Source organism: Dendropsophus ebraccatus, chromosome 6 (genome assembly GCF_027789765.1).
Source record: "Dendropsophus ebraccatus isolate aDenEbr1 chromosome 6, aDenEbr1.pat, whole genome shotgun sequence".
NCBI lineage: Eukaryota > Metazoa > Chordata > Amphibia > Anura > Hylidae > Dendropsophus > Dendropsophus ebraccatus.
In genome coordinates this window covers 114,088,448-114,104,517 of record NC_091459.1, presented here as the reverse complement: position 1 = coordinate 114,104,517, position 16,070 = coordinate 114,088,448, and positions in this window count along the sequence as shown.

Genomic DNA, 16,070 nt, shown 5'->3' with positions numbered 1-16,070 from the left:
TCAGTGGTGACATCAGAGGAGAGATCCCTGATGTGGCAGTACATTTAACTCTTTGTTGCCCTGTTTTGTTGTCTTTTATCTCTCTCTCCATAGGAAAACAATGAAGACAGGGGAAGAACTTCAAACTGCTTTTTCATTATAAAAATTCATTTTTTGGCTAATAAACCCAATTACAAAGTTTCTTAAAATTGCCTGTACTATTGATTTCTGCCAAAAAATTCTAACGGCAGTGACACTTTAATGTTGAAATTGAGTGGATGGCCGCCATATAACGGTAAATAACGGCCATTATTTCAATATAACAGCCGTTGTTCTAAAATAACAGCAAATATGGCGGCCATCCACTCAATTTAAACATTGTGTGAACAGAGCCTTTCTGTGTTTTTAATCCACTCCTGGTTTTGGTTGCAATACTGACTGAAATATACTGACTGAAATATACATATACTGACTGAAATATACGTAGTGTGAACGCAGCCCTAGGGTGCATTCACACAGACAGATTATCTAACTCATTTTTGAAGCCAAAGTCAGGAATGGAGTTTATGGTCTGTTCCTGACTTTGGCTTAAAAATTCTGTAAGATAAATCTCTCTGTGTAAAGGCAACCCCAAGGTACTATGGTGCACACCTGGAGCTGGGTTCCCTTTAATCCAATAGATGTATATCTTGGTATAGCTCTCATTACATACTATATAGCATGTGAGAAAGCACTAGGTTTAAAGAAGTACTCAGGGGCTTGAGACATCTCAACCAGAGGTGAGACATGGCTCTGATACGAGGTTGAAGGTGCGCGATGGGGCTCACACATCTTGATTAGAGTATTGGGGCTGGCCTTCACAGCCCCAATTCACATCACAAGGGATGTTCGTGGCTGGGAACACTGACCCCAATACTATGATTCTGTGGCGCCTGTGGCATCTACTTTCCCTGCACCGATTTGGGGAGGATAATAGTATATAAGGGCTAGAGTGGTCCTTGTGGGCCGCTAGCCTGTCACTCAAGGGCCAGTGCTGTGTGCTTGCCCCCCAGGCTAAAACTTGCCAGCCAGCCCCTGCATGGAGAGGCCATAGTACGGTGTAGGTCTATCCCACCATGGGGCCACCTTATCCTTGGTGGGATGGTTTACACTATTTGCAAATGGTAACCAAGAGCCTTATTATTTTTATAGAGATTTTTGGGGGCAGGTGGGGGGGCTGCTTTTGGTAATTTTTATATCTGTATTGGGTCTGTATCTTGCTATTGCGGTGTGCTGTTGCGTTTCTCTGTGTTTTTGTGTTTTACCCCATGGCTTTATCTGACCTCGGCTTTCCTAATCAGACTTCCCGTGTTTCGTGTTCCACCTATCTGAAGTTAGGGATGCCTAGTTTGCCTGGGACTGACTGAGGCAAGTGAACAGGGACAGTGGGCGGGGTCTAGCTCACGGTTCCCTGTTTATGTCCTCCACGTTCCTTCCCTGATCAATTGGCACAAGTAGGACATACAGCAGCTGATAAATACAAATTGTAATAATTTTCTATAAAGTTCTATAAACTATAAAGTTGATTTAAAAAATAACTATAAAGCATAATGAAATAGAGGTTATGTTAAGAATTATGAAACGGATTCTCTGCTTGATGAGGAGTGAATGGAGACAATGACAGTCTATAAGGGCATTAATGGAATCATAAGTGTTCCAATGTAAAAAGAATATTTTTAATCACCGTTGAATTCCCTGACAAGATAAAGCACAAGGCCACAGACTGACTACTTTTACGTAAGTTACTAAATTACTAAATAGGTGACACTATTGTTTATAGTAGATAGTAGATATTCTATGGGGTTATGCTCTTTATAATACACAACGCAACTGTTTCAGTGAAGACTTCTTGTCCATCATCCATGCAGTAATGGAAGATGAAAAAAGTGGAAAGGCACCGCCATTATGTACTGATAAACTGCATGTAGCATTATTCTTAAAGGGGTTATTCAGTGCTTGAAAAACACAGCCACTTTCTTTCAGAGACAGCACGACTCTTGTCTCCAGTTCAGGTGCGGTTTGCAATTAAACTCCATTCACTTCAATGGAACTGAGCAGCAAAACCCCGCCCAAGCTAGAGACAACAGTGGTGCTGTCTCTGGAAGAAAGTGGCCATGTTTCTGTAGCGCTGGATAACCCCTTTAACTTCCCATTAGTGCAATGATCACTAACCTGTGACTCCCCAGCTACTCTGAAACTACAACTCTCAGCATCCATAAAAACCTTGGAACAAAGAAAAAGGTTCTTCATCAAATGTTTTCCTTTCAGATCAACTGGTGTCAGAAAGTGCCAGCGATTTGTAATTTACTTCTATAAAAAAATGTCAAGTCTTCCAGTACTTATCAGCTGCTGTATGTCCTACAGGAAGTGTTGTATTCTCTTCCGTCTGACACAGTGCTCTGTGCTCTCCTGCTCTTCAGACTGGAGGGAATACACCACTTCCTGTAGGACATACAGCAGTTGATACATACTAGAAGACTTGACATTTTTAAATAGAAGTAAACTACAAATCTGGCACTCTGCCACCAGTTAAGTTGAAAGAATATATTTTTTATTTTTTTTGCTAAACTACCCCTTGAAGATCTCTGGAGGACCTATCCTGTGATAACCTGTATTCCGGCGAGTAAATATTTGTTTACATGTCTTTCATAAAATATAACTTTATTTAAGAAGAAGTCCGGCTTTTTTTAAAACCCAGCATCCTGCAGGGGGAGGGGGGAATTGATCACAACTACTAACTTACCTCCCCCCGTACCTGCGGTGAGAGGTGGCAGTTGTGATCAATTTCCCCTTGCCAGGTTTTAGAAAACGCCAAACTTCTCCTTAAAAGAAAATGTAAATATTTTTTTCTTTTTACATCTATACACAGACTGACAGCAGTAAGGTGTGATACAGCCTGAATGCTGCCATCAATGGCTGCATTGGGGAACTACAGGGCTGCACAGGCCCTGGTCCCAGCACTTACATATAGATAATGCTGCTGCATGTGGGGCTAGCCTCCCCTAATTACTATTCTAATGCATATCAGCATTAAAATAGAAATTATAGTTGGGGAAGCTGTCTGCGTCACTATCACTGCAGCTGTGGTACAGTGAAGCAGAGCGGGAGTTATCCCTGCAGCGCTACTGACACAGGCTGCTTCCCTAAGTGTAATGTCTATCCTAATACTAACATGTACTACAACGGACCTCAGGGGAGGTTCAGTACTGCTAACACTGCATTCTATAGCCCTGCAGTTCCCAACACAGCCACTGGTGGCAGCAGAGGACATACCTTCTGTCAGGTTTTCTCACAGATTACAGCTGATCGCTGGTGATCACCTTATTTTGTTTGGAACTTTCTAACACATAAGGATCATCCAAAGCTGAAAACACCCTTTTTAGCCTTAAAAAAAAGAAAGAAAATATAGGAATAGTGTTATTCCCTGACAAGAAGGGAGCTGAACAGAAGCATGCGATTAAAAAACTATATAACGTTTTCTTAAAGAAAAATGTTATTTTATTTACCAAATTTGGATAACTTGTTTAGCGTTACAGTCAGTGCGTAACGCCACACAATATCACAATAAGTTGTGATACATGGCCAACGTGGTGCTGCTACATCTGTATAAAACCACCAATTATTTTATTCTAGAATATAATGGAGCCGGCTCATTGGTTACCATAGCAACGAGCAAACACCGGCTTATGATGAAATCAAATGTAAGCAATAAAAAAAAAAAGGCAGAAAATAATGAAAACTGTTTGACATGTTTATCTAATACAGACAAATCACATAACAATGGTTTTATACAATTGAGTTTTGGGCATTAGACATCGTCAAGGCAGCCGTAAGCATAACAACAATGCAAAAACTAGAACAAAGCAATAGATTCAGCCTTGTAATGTTCCTAACCCCATTCCACACTTTTATGTAACGTTATGTCAACAACCTCTGGTAGATATAAGATTTCTCTACAAATTGAGTTACTGAGTTTTCTGTACAGTATACCAAAAAAAAAAAAAAAAAAACTCCTGAGCTCCCCCTAGTGGTTGCAGAAGAATGCCAGATGTTCACCACTTGATGATGATTTAGAGCAGACATGCCAAACTCTGGCCCGCAGAGCCATTTTTTTTGGCCTGCCGAGGAAGACAGGCAATATTACAAAGCTGGCCCATCAATGTTTTCTATTGGTCCGTGCATGATGTAAAACAAAAATCTATAGGCCAGCCACCCAGCCCATCACCAGACTGTTGCCCGCCTCCTGCCGTGATTGGATATGTCCTGAATCCGTTTGTGCCACTACATAGTCGCGTATGTGTACTGCGCCATAACCGTCAGTAAGGGGTGCAGGACAGCTAATTTTGTAATGTGATATGATATTTTTAGCTTTATGCTTGTCTGTGTGCCAGCAGAGGCTGTATGTCAGCGGTGTCTGTATGTGGTTCTGTGGACGGTAGCTACAGGGATGCCACTCGCCCGCAGGAGATATAGTGTATGTATGTGCTGCAGATGGAAGGCCTGTGTGTACCTGCAGTGTCCCAGAACAAAGTATCTATTTGTCACTTTGTCTCTGTACCTTTATCATAGCCAGTATCATAGACTGCCCCTGCTTCCATGGTAACTCCAATGGCCATTGAGCTTTGGCTGGGGAATACCATGTGACTTCCTCTCTAGCTTGTCTCTAGTCTCCCACCTTCAGGGGGATAGGTTGTGTGTTGCTGCTGCTCCTGTATCACAAGGCCGTAACCCTGCGGTATCTGCTGCAGCATTACCAGAAGTGTTCCTGGCTGTGTTCTATTCTCAAGTTCTCAAGACTCTCATCTATTCTCAAGATCTGGGTGCCGTTCTTCAGTCATTCCTCTCATTATCTTCTCTAATCATCAACAGCAAGTATTCATCTCAGTTCCATTCCGCCTAGCATCTTATCCTCAGTATCACTACTACCCCCATCATTCAGCACGCTATCATCACAGCCTATTGCAGCATCACCCATTACTCTGTCTTATCCAAGTTTGCCTTATACCCGGTTGCATCCGGAGAGACTGTTGCTACTAGTTACCACTGTTACAATTAATATACAATTACCGTTGTAGCTGAACCTTGGCATTGGTGTAATTATTGGTGCCCTGACTAAGGACAACGAAGAATCGCATTCCTAGTCTCCGCTCGGTCAGGAGCCCGGTTTCCCAGCTGTGATCCCTTGTGCCTAAACCGTGACAACCCTCTAGCTAGCAGCTGCCCACGGTTCCTGCCCGCAACAACATCCTCTCAGGGGAGTGGCCCCTAGGGGCCCGGGCATCGCATTTGGCGTCACGAACAGGATCTACGTTGTGCCGACTACCAGTATGCTCAAGGTACGCTACGGATCCCCGGAAAGACTCTGCCATATCATAATGGGGGTAATCGAGGTGCTCAGGGCCCTAAACAGTGTACAAGATGCCCGCTGTCCCTCATTATTCGTAACTGCGCCATACCCCAGACAGGAGAGGGTTAACCACCATGCTGCCAAAGCGCGGGAATCGGCTGGCATCATAGACTTTACTGCTGTCTCTCTTGATTGGCCCGCTGAAACCCCTGACGTCACTGTTGCCGGGCAGACTACTGGGCCGGAACTTCAGCCTCTGCGCTCCGCCTCCTCCCAGGTCCTCCTGAAAAGCCCGCCAGTGCGCAGCAAGATGGCGTCCTGCAAGGAGTGTGCACCTGCCGCAGCTGTTCCTGTGCCACCGGAACTACCGGTATCCCTGCCTGCGCTCAATCCAGCGTGCCCGCTGGCTCCGTTTCCATCCGACAGCGACTCCAGCTGGCCCGTCGTGGAGATACACTGGTATGTCTTAACTTTTACTTGCGTCCTGTGTTGGGTCCATATTCTGTCCATTGTCCACCTGCACTACCCCCCGTTTGTATGTTCGTTGTTATTGTTTTTAACATCTTCTCCAGTCGTGATTCACTGTCTTTTCTTTATTACAATTTTATTATGTCAGTCTTATCAATAAAGATTATGTTTTGACTAATTAGAGGTTCTATTGTCCTTCATATGTTTGTTGGTTTGTAACTAGAACCCTTATATTGTTATATTTGAGTGACACCTTGTCCCCCCTTTTTGAGGTTCCATTCAACCTGGCCCCGTTTGTGGGGGAGTTGTGCGTAACTTGAATTCTGTTAATCCCCAAACCACTGGACCACCAATGACAGGCAAGAGTGCATGTACAGGGCACACAAAGGCCTACCACCCGCAGTACATACATACATACATTATATCATTTGAGACACTGCTGTGGGGGGGGGCTAGCTACAGCTGAGAGGAAATTTTAAAAAAATTCCGGAATGCTGCTTTAAACTAATATCTGCACTCAAAGTAATTGATTGGCTCAGTAGGGGCATCTTTCAGCTGGGTCATGATGTAGCCAGTGGGGAGCTCAGAAGACAACCAGTGGTGCACGGGTTAGGGGACCGGTAAGCATTTTTCCTTTTTCAATTTCCCCCCACCCCCTGCCCATAGAGGTTTTAATTCCTGTCTGAACTTTCCTATTTCCTATTTCAACATGGATGATGACTGCATACATCGTATAACTACTTTTTAGGAGGAAACAGTGTGTAACTAATAGAAGGCTGTTAACTTTATATAATATTTTCCCTTGAAGCTTAAAGTGAAAATTAGAGTCCTCCTGCCAAGGGTCTGCTATCTGTCCTGTGAAACTTAGTTTTCTATTTTTACAGTGAAAACGAAGAGAAAATGGGAATGGAATTGTCACTGCAGAATGTGACATTTGGCGAGGGACCATCTGCACGTCAGTTTCAGCCAAGCACACCCACTACATGAGATGTACCAGGACGCAGAACACATGCGCAGCCAGATCGTCTCTTACAGAGTCAAAGTTGTTTAGATGTGACAAGGCTGAATTGTGAGCCGCATTCTGTTTGCTCATGGAAGAGGAAGCTAGACTGTGTACTATGTCCAAAAATAACATGGCTGCCGTTGTCTGTATTACCAGCACAATACATGAGAATCGGAGGATTCCAAAGCATAAAATAATAAAATGAAGAAACTTTGCAAGTTATCTAGCTAAAGCTCCTATGCTAAGAAATAGTATCCCGGTATCTTCAGCCAGATTAGAGGAACTACTCAGCTGGGACAGAGGTTCACATGAGAAATATTTAAAAGATTGGCAACCTTAGCTTCGCTATCGAAAGATAATTTGAGAACTGACACATCTGTCTCCCCAAGGTCCGCCTCATCTTTCTTCACCCCACACTCCCGCCACTGTCAAACCTCATAGAGTCGTCAGATGTTTACAAGGCCAACCTTTCCAATGTGGGTCCTATAGTGAACGTACGGTCAGGGATTATGTCTATCAATGGTCTACTACTAGGTTATTTGTTTATGGTTTATGTTACTTACCTTGTTTCCCATCCTACCCTAACAGTTGAGGTAACTGACGGAGGACCTCTCCCCCACCCCCCTCACTACCCAACCCCTCTGATTCTGTCTGATTAAGTAAAAAAAAAATACCAGTCCCACCAGATTTCTACTTCAGGAAGGTGTTTTGTCTTAAAGAAAAATAAATGCTTAAACCAGGGTCTCCTTGCACACACTAATCTTTTCTGAGGCCTGCAGTGCTGGTTGGATGCCACTTCATTGAAAGATTCCTGCAGAGTTTGTGAGTAATGGTACAAGTGTTGCACCACCATTTAAGTGTAAGGTAGACTCGACTGTGCAACATCTACATCTACCTTAGTAAGTACACCTACATGTGCCACGAGCACACTAGAAACCTGGTGGTACAAGAATGCTGTGATGTTCATAAAGTAAGTGTGTGGGATTTTTTGTAATTTTTACTAGGTTGGGGTTATTGTCGTGGATGGAAAATCTTCAGGATTGCCATTGAGAACTGGACAATAAGGGGGCATCCTAGCCACGCCACTGCTATTCCAAAGGTGGCCAATTCGCCTAAGATTAGTGTTTTTTTTTGGTCCTGTTTCTACACACACATATATATGGTACTGCTTCTGACTCGACCGGTGATGGTAGTGTCGTGACGCCAGTGCTAGTGCAGCCCACAGGTATGATGTTGGTACCTGCTTTAGTGTGGTCGGTCTGTAGTGTTAGACAAATGGTCGGTTGTAGTGGGTCCCTTGGGCTCTTGTTACGGTAGTCCTGAGTGGCAATTGACCCACCCGGACTAGAGCAGCGTAGAGTAGCGTAGAGTAGAGGAGTTTGTTGAGGGAGTCCTAACCCAATGTAGCAATCTATTCTGCTGGAACTTGTAGAGAATACTTTTGAGAGAGAGGTTACTTGCACCTGTGTATAGACTCTAGTCTGACCACCTTGTGCCCTACAGTGTCGAGTGACTCGCCCTCCTAGGGTCATACAAGCCCCAGTCGAGGTTACCTGGGTAAAGCTAAGCTCCCGAGGGTGTCCCAGTTACCTGCACTAAGAGATAGGATACGTAGACCTTCTGGTAGATTTGTCCTATCAAGGCTAGTTCCTCTTTTGTATCAGCATACTGCCCTGCATTTTTTAGACGTGTTCACGGCATGGGATAGAATATTCCTAGACGCTTCTCCCTTGGTATTGTTTAGCACTGCATAGAAGATATAGTAAGAATACTGAAAGAACTAGTTGTCTCTAGCTGCATCTGCATACACACGTCTTAGACTAGACCAGACTAAACTAGACTGTTGTCCCAGATAAGGGTCCTGGCAGGACCCAGGCCCTGGCTCGACTAAAGCAGGGACATTTTCTCTGTGTGTCCTTCTCACACGAGAATCTGGGTGAAACTGACTAAGCTGAAGCTACACCTCCACCCACCAAGTGACTACTTCTTACAGGGGATAAGTAGTCTACCCTGTGAGTGGTGTAAAGGAGTGTGTGCTGGAGAAAGAAAGTGATAAGCTAGAAATAGAGAGCATGTTCTATAGGTTAGCAAAAGCACATGGTACATAAAAAACAGTAACCTATTCCTAACTTCAGCTGTGCAATACATCTATATGTAAATAGACAACTATACATTTATTTTAGTAAAGTTATAAAAAGTAATCTAACTTTAATAACGCAATGTATTGGCAATTTTTTTTAGTCTCCGAAGTACCCCTTTAACCCCTTCCCGCATCAGTTATTACATTTTCATCCTGATGCAGGAGGGGGGCTTCAGAGAGGGGTACTTTGTGTAGCCCGGGACTGTGGCTATTAGCGGGCGTGGTCCGCGGTCCGATTTAAATGTACCATTGGCGCCTTTCCCTGGTGTCTAGTGGGGGGATCTCCCCCCCTTGATGCAATCCCGGAGCGGAGATCCCTTCTGCTTACCGGCCCGGGACTCAGCTTCGCACTGACGCTGATCCTGGGCCAGCAATCGATGTGTCTGGTTTGCTGCAGACCAGACTAATACAGCAATGATCTGATCGATCATTGCTGTATTAAGTATACTGCAGTGATCTCTATGGGAGAACACTGCAGTAATACTGAAAGTTACAGTATACGCCCGAACTATTAAGTTATGACATTCCTGATCTCGCACGGTAAATGGCGTAAGCGCAAAAACCTGCCAAAGTGCACAATTGCGCATTTTTTGTCTTATCGAATCCAGAAAAATTTTAATAAAAAGTGATCAAAAAGTTGTATATACAGAATCAAGGTACTGATAGAAAGAACAGATCATGGCGCAAAATATTACACTAACAATAAATAACCAACACCGCACTCTCTAGGCAGTATATCAGTCCGTACACATCACGACGGATCCCACTCAATCCGCAATATACCAGCAATACTTCATAATAAGATGTGTATAGCGTACGAGAAATACCTTAGTGTTGCAGCTCTTCAATGCTCGCTCCAAGAAGTAGCAAGAACGTGTACTCACACAGATGCAGGCTTTACTTTCACTTATATCTCTTTAATCGGTATCTCGTACAGGACAAAATCAAATGCTCACTGGCTGGCGTGTTCTCCTCTCAGTCCAAACCATCCAACCGCGCGGCGGACGTTTCGGAGGACAGGCTCCTCCTTCCTCATGCGCCCGTGAGCATTTGATTTTGTCCTGTACGAGATACCGATTAAAGAGATATAAGTGAAAGTAAAGCCTGCATCTGTGTGAGTACACGTTCTTGCTACTTCTTGGAGCGAGCATTGAAGAGCTGCAACACTAAGGTATTTCTCGTACGCTATACGCAAAATATTACACCTCTCACAGCCCCATAGACTAAAGAATAAAAGCGCTATAATGCTGGGAATAGAACAATTTTAAACACATTTAGTTTTTTTTAAAGGTTTTCATTTTTTAAAAGCAGTCAGGTAAAATAAAAGTCATATAAATGACATATCATTGTAATCGTACTGACTTGAGAAACATATGTAACATGTCATTTTTACCATAGGGCGAATGGTGTGAACACGAAAAACCCCCTCAAATTCCTTTTTTTTTTCAATTTCACTGCACAAATAATTCCTTTCTGGTTTCAAAGCATATTTTATGAAAAAATTAAGTCTGTCATTGTAAAGTACAAATAGTGGCGCAAAAAATAAGGGCTCAAGTGGGTCTAGAGGTGAAAAAATGGGAGCGCTATGGCATTTAAACATGAGGAGGAAGAAACGAAAATGCAAAAACGAAAATTAGCCCGGTCCTGAAGGGGTTAATATCACTTGATGATATATAATAGTTGCCTTTTTTCTCCTATGTAAAAGTTTCTATCAGAATGAAACTCCTTTAAACAATAAAATAAGTTACAATCTACACAGACGTCCAAATTGTTCTGGCATCTTAGTATCTCTGATGACACAATACAGAATGGCCAAGAAGCCGTCAATAAACATTCATTTGCAGCAGTAGAACATTGGATTGCTGATTTGCTTCGCTAATCGTTCTCGATGTTGAAGCTTCGAGCTTTGATTGAATAGAAAAGTCCATAAAATGTGACATTTTTAAGAGTTCTGCTTCTAAAAGGCTCCATTTTAATGCTTCAATTAACACTTCAAACAGCAAATTAAAGTCACCAGGGGGCGTCGCACATAAGGCAGGAATGAATTATATCACAGGAATATAAGATTGCAGTTAGCGGGGACATTGTGGCGCTTGTCCTACTTCCTCATGAATTATAACTTTGCCAGAAATGGTGTTTAGTAATTGCAGCACTTTACAAAGAAAGTTACAGTGACATTTGGGAAGGAGGCGTCTTTAGACTAAGTTACTTAAGAAATCAAGTATTAAAATTGGCCTGAATTGCACCTGATTTGGGCACATTTTTGGCACACAGTATTGTATCTTAGGTCATGTTGCCTGTAAACAAATCTGTATATACCACCATATAGGGCACTATAACTAAGGGGTACAAAACTACAACTCCCATCATGCCTGGACAGCCAAAGCTTTAGCTTTCACTGTCCAGGCATGGGAGTTGAAGTTTTGCAACAGCTGGAGAGCCAAGGTTCCCTACCCCTGCTATAACAGCAAGCGCAGTGGTTGTCTTTCGGGGGGCACTTTATTGAGGAACCGTAGTTATCACTGTTACAGGGTTAAGCTACATTCACATTTGGTATGAGACCGGCCGTTCCGTAACCCAGCCGGGTCACGGAATGGCCAGTCTCAGAAAAGATCATCTGGCCGGCACTGCAGTACCGACCGGGTGATCTTTTGCGCCGCTGAGTTCTGATGTGGGCGCATCTGTGCGCGCCCGCATCAGAACTCCCCACTGCCCACTATGGAGGGGCACAGTTGGGCCATTATAATTTAGGGGCAGTGAGGACATTAATATGCATTAATATTGAGAGGAGTGGGGGCATTAATATTGATTTGGGGCACAGTAGGACATTAATACTGAGTAGAGTTTGGGCATCAATATTGAGTGGAGGCACAGTGGGGCATTGATGATGATAGTAGGCACAACAGGGGCATCAATACTGTGTGAGGACACAGTGGGTGCATGAATACTGAGTGGGAGTCATAGTGAGGGCATTAATACTTAATGGGGTCACTAAGGGTTATTAATATTTAGTAAGGGGTACAAAGGAGGCGTTATTGGTGCAACATTACTGAATAAGGGGGCACTAATACTGAGGGCTGCCTTTAATGTGTGGGTGCATTACTACTGTGGGGGGAATTATGAAGGCATCATTACTGTGTGAGAACTAACAGGGGGCACTTTGTGAAGGACATAAAGGGGGACACTAAAAAGTTTACTTTTACCATATGGTACTGTAAGTGGGGCTCTAAACAATGTAAAAGGTAAGTGATGACTGGAAGAAGTCTTTATGGCAGACTGGGCCAAACGGAGAAGAAAAGGAAATGTAAAAGATTCCAATTAGAGAAGATGCTGTCTATGAGTCAATGCATATAACTGCACCGTAATCACTTATAGGGTCTGCAGGGCGCCTGTATAGAACTGGTGTAAATCACTATACCATTACTGTATGGGAGCAATATTAGTTATTTCCTCTGTGTAATATCTGTTGGCTGTTCTTCTGCTACCTCCTATATTCAGTTCTCTGCTCCTTGAGGATCCAGCATTGACTTCTCAAAAAATATGGAACTCCTGAAGCTGTGGTCTGTTCTCACTAATATTTTCCTTATTTCTTCTAATTTCCAGTTGCTTTTGATTCTTGCATTAGTCTCTTCCCTAAAGGCCCTATTCCACCAACAGATCTGACGACAGATTATCTGCCAAAGATTTGAAGCCAAACCCAGGAGTGGATTTGAAAAGAGGAGAAATCCAGTCTTTCCTTTATGACCTGTTCTCTGTTTATAGTCTGTTCCTGGGTTTGGCTTTAAATCTTTGGCAGATAATCTGTCGTCAGATCTGTTGGTGGAATAGGGCCTTAATGGTATATTCTCTATTGTCTGACAGTGACAGGGTCTTCACAGTAGAGTATGACCCCAATAAGGAGTAAGTACAGAGTCCACATAGAGTTGCTACTGATATTTCTCATTATTGGGGGATCATCACATTTTATTACCTTTTTTTTTTAAGTATTTTTTTTTTCTTAAAGAGTCACTGTCGTATTTTTTTTTTTTTTGCAGAAATCAATAGTCCAGGCGATTTTAAGAAACTTTGTAATTGGGTTTATTAGCCAAATCTGCCATTATCTGCATGTAAAAAGCCTTTTCCCAGGTCCCCCCCTCCTTCCTCTTTTTCATCCACTCTGAAAAATCTGAAAATTGTGACTTGTTGCAGGAGTCGTACCCTGTCTGTTCTAGGGAGAGGGGAGGGGGGAGGAGGAAGGAGGGAGTTAGCCGGCAGCAGAAAGCAGATAACAGAGGATTACAGGCACAGAGCTGGGTGACAGCTGTAATCCGAGCTCAGACAGGTCACTGGTGACTGTCACAGGAGATATCCCGTGAGGGATTTGTAGATTAACTCTTTGTTGTCCTGTTTTGGTCTTTTCTTTAGCTCTCTCCATAGGAGAACAATGAAGACAGGGGGGAGAGCTTCAAACTGCTTTTTCATGATAAAAATGCATTTTTTGGATAATAAACCCAATTACAAAGTTTCTTAAAATCGCCTGGACTATTGATTTCTGCAAAAAAAAATTTCACGACAGTGACACTTTAAGTTAAGTATTTAGGATGACAAGGTGGTTGGCTGTTTTTCTACTAAATCGTTCAGTGTAATACCACCTTGTGTAACAGGACGTTACACAAGGTGGTATTACAATCGTCCTGTTACACAAGGTGGTATTACACTGAACGATTTAGTAGAAAAACGCGGAACTTAAGCGAACGAATGTGGAATTGCAGCGAACGATTAGCGAACGATTAACGATGATTTTAGGTTCAGATCTAAATCAACGATCACCGACATACGAACGATTTTTTGATCGTTGCCTGCAATTACACTGAACGATTATCATTTAAATTCAAAGATACAACGATTTTTTGCACGATAATCGTCCCGTGTAATAGGGCCCTAACATTTGAGCAATTTATGACAGAAGAGCTCCTTGCTATTGAATGCATGTTCCCTTGGCGTCTGATTTGACGGCTCCATGATTCATTATCACTTATTGTAAATAGTCGTAAACAGTCATCACATGGTTAGCCAGAGCTTTTTTTCTGGGGGGGGGGGGGGGGGACAGGAAGGAAACCAGCTGCCTAGAGGGGCACTGGAGTCCTTCCATGTGGCGGCTTCTCCCTGCTTAATTGGCTGATTGCTTGTAGGAGTTATAAGATGACTATAAGGATATATAGCCCTAATGCTGCATTTACACGAAACGATAATTGGCCCGATCGTACGATTAACGATGTCAGAGTAACGTTTTTTTTTTCTCATAACGGTCAGCGTTTAGACGGTACAATATATCGTACGGAAATTCGTTTTGAGATCGTTTTGCGATCACTTAAGCGTATCTCACACATTGGTTAAATCGGCGAACGACTGTTTACACGGAACGATCTGCAAATTTTTTGCGAACGACGAACGACGATTTTAGAACATGTTGTAAGATCAAAATGAACGATTTCTCGTTCGTTGTTTGCAGCATTTACACGTACGATTATCATTCGAATTCGATCGTTATAGTGCGAATTGGCACGATAATCGTTCCGTGTAAACGCAGCATTAGTGTGAAAATATTTTACTATGAGGGCCCCTGATATATACCTTACAAGGGATCCAAGAACTAGCCTATATTATTATAAGACTCTTACAAGTTCTTTTTCCTATGTTCTCTTCCATTTGTTCTTTTCTTCAGTAAATGAAGGATTTATGTGTGACTGACTGCTCCTATTTCACTCTAGCCAAGAGGAAGAAGAGACCTCAGGCCGATCAAGGTAAATACAAGGCACATCCTGAGGAATAAGATCATTCTGCTCTTATAGATTCATGTCTGTTCTGCTGTTGCTGCCTGAAAGGACACAAGTGCACAAGACTCTCCAAGGGAGCAGTCTACACCCCACTCATTATTAGTCATTATTATTCAAAGTAAAAAAATATACAATGCTCCACCTCTAGGTCGCCCACCCATCACCACTGTTCCCTCTCAGCAAATAAGTTAAAAATGTCAATCAGCTGAAGGGTAAATTAACACGGTTGGATCCGCAGTGGATTTTATGCTGCAAATTCGCATCGAAATCCGCTGCGGATCCTATGCCGATGACTTTCAAAGAGGATACATACTTGCAGCGTGATTTACATCCCGCTGGGAGTATGTATGTGACAGCGCTATTAACCCCCCGCCGGCTGGAGCATACATCACCTCCTCCCCGCTCCGGCTTGCTTCGGGGGCTCCCGTCGTCTTTATGTCCTGTTCAGCCAATCTAGTGGCTGCGGTGGGGCAGCACACTGATTGGCTGAGCAGGAGGTCAAGCCGAGAACCCCTGAAGCCAGCTGGAGCGGGGAGGAGGTGATGTATGCTCCAGCCGGCGGCGGGTTAATATCGCTGTCACATACATACTCCCGCCGGGATGTAAATCACGATGTGAGTATACAGTATATCCTCATTGAAAGTCATCAGCATAGGATCCGCAGCGGATTTCACTGCAAATTCGCAGCAAACATTCCGCTGCGGATCCGTCTTTGTAAATTTACCCTAACAGGTATTAATGGCTTGTTAAAGGAGAAGTCCGGTGATTTGAAAAATTGACAGCTGGCAGGGGTGGGGGTGGGAACATAATAAACAATCACTATTAACCTCTCCACATGACCTGAAGCACCTTGTCATAGGCTCAACAAACCGCACCGGAAGGCATTGTCCCCTGACTTTTCATGTCATCACAATACCGGGGGAAATACCCACCCGGCTGATGGATGGCACAATCAACCAATCAGTGACTGGAGCAGCATCCCGCCCCAGTCACTCACTGGTTGAGTGGGCAGTTCAACAGCCAGGTCATGGCTTTCAAGCAGCAAGCGATCCCGTGGCCCGGCGGGGGTTTAGGAGCGGCTATACAGAGCTGGGGAGGCACAGGGAGAGGTAAGCAATGATTGTTTTATGTTCCCCCCTGCCCTTGCCGGCTGTCAATTTTTTCTAATTTGTGCATACATTACCGGGTCCATGCTCTAGCATGCTTGTGGGGCTCTGGATGTCCCGCTATCAGTGCAAGCCAATCAGTGCACTGCCCCGCCTCGGGACATCCAGTGTG